Source organism: Charadrius vociferus, unplaced genomic scaffold (genome assembly GCF_000708025.1).
Source record: "Charadrius vociferus isolate BGI_N301 unplaced genomic scaffold, ASM70802v2 scaffold282, whole genome shotgun sequence".
Classification (NCBI taxonomy): Eukaryota; Metazoa; Chordata; class Aves; order Charadriiformes; family Charadriidae; genus Charadrius; species Charadrius vociferus.
Window position 1 is genome coordinate 1,486,861 of NW_009647731.1, and position 937 is coordinate 1,487,797.

Sequence of the window (937 nt, forward strand, 5' to 3'; positions counted from 1 at the left end):
AGCCAGTGTCATCAGTCAGGACTCGCCTGCCTGCACTCTCGGCATGCAAACCAGCTCCTTCATCCCCGTATTCATCTTCCCGGTGTGTTTCCAGCTCCTTTCTTCCACTCCTCCCCACGCTGTGAGTGAGTCTTGAGTCTCCCCAGGTCTGGTGGAGGCTTTCGCCGCCTCTTGCTGCGCTTTGCATGGGGCAGTTCATCCAGCGCTGGCCCATGATCAGCATGGCCTCGCTACTACCCTCCAACACACTGCAAAAGTGGCTTTGGTGTTCGGGGCATCTCTGTTTTGGGGGGCATATTGTCCATACTGGGCAGCCTGTATCAGGAAGTGGGACCTCCAGGGCTGCTGGCACAGGAGGGATGCTTCTGCCACTGCTGGCCTCGTCTCCCTGCTCCTTAATACCCCTTATCCCCCTTTTCCCCTTGAAGCAGCTCTTCATCTCTGCTCAGAGGACACTGACAGCAGTGGCAGCCAGGTCGTGGCTTGAAGTTGGGGTCTGAAAGCGTCACGGAGAGCCCCGTGCTCCTTCCCCCACTTGTGCAAGAGACACAGCCGCAGGTAACCCCCTGTGGCAGTGGGGAGCAGGGGCGACACAGAGGCCCGGAGAGGCGAATTAACGTCCTCAAGGTCCTTCTGAAGGTCGCTTTCCAATAGAGAATAGGTCCCCGTTTCCTGGCCTCCAGAAATCTCGCGGCTGACTCCATGAGACACAATGCCTCGTATTTTCCCCTTACTAACGAGTTCTTCCTTTCTGCTGAGTGTAAACAAGGGGGAGAGCTATCCTGGGCTGTAGCCACCACCACAGCCCCACGGCAGTCCGGAGTCTGCTGATACAAAGCCATGAGGAGGAGCATGGTCTGCCGTGCCACAGGGTTGAGGGCTGACCTGAGTACTGCTGAGCAGCCACGAGTCGTGGCTGGGGGGGGGCATCCAGCTG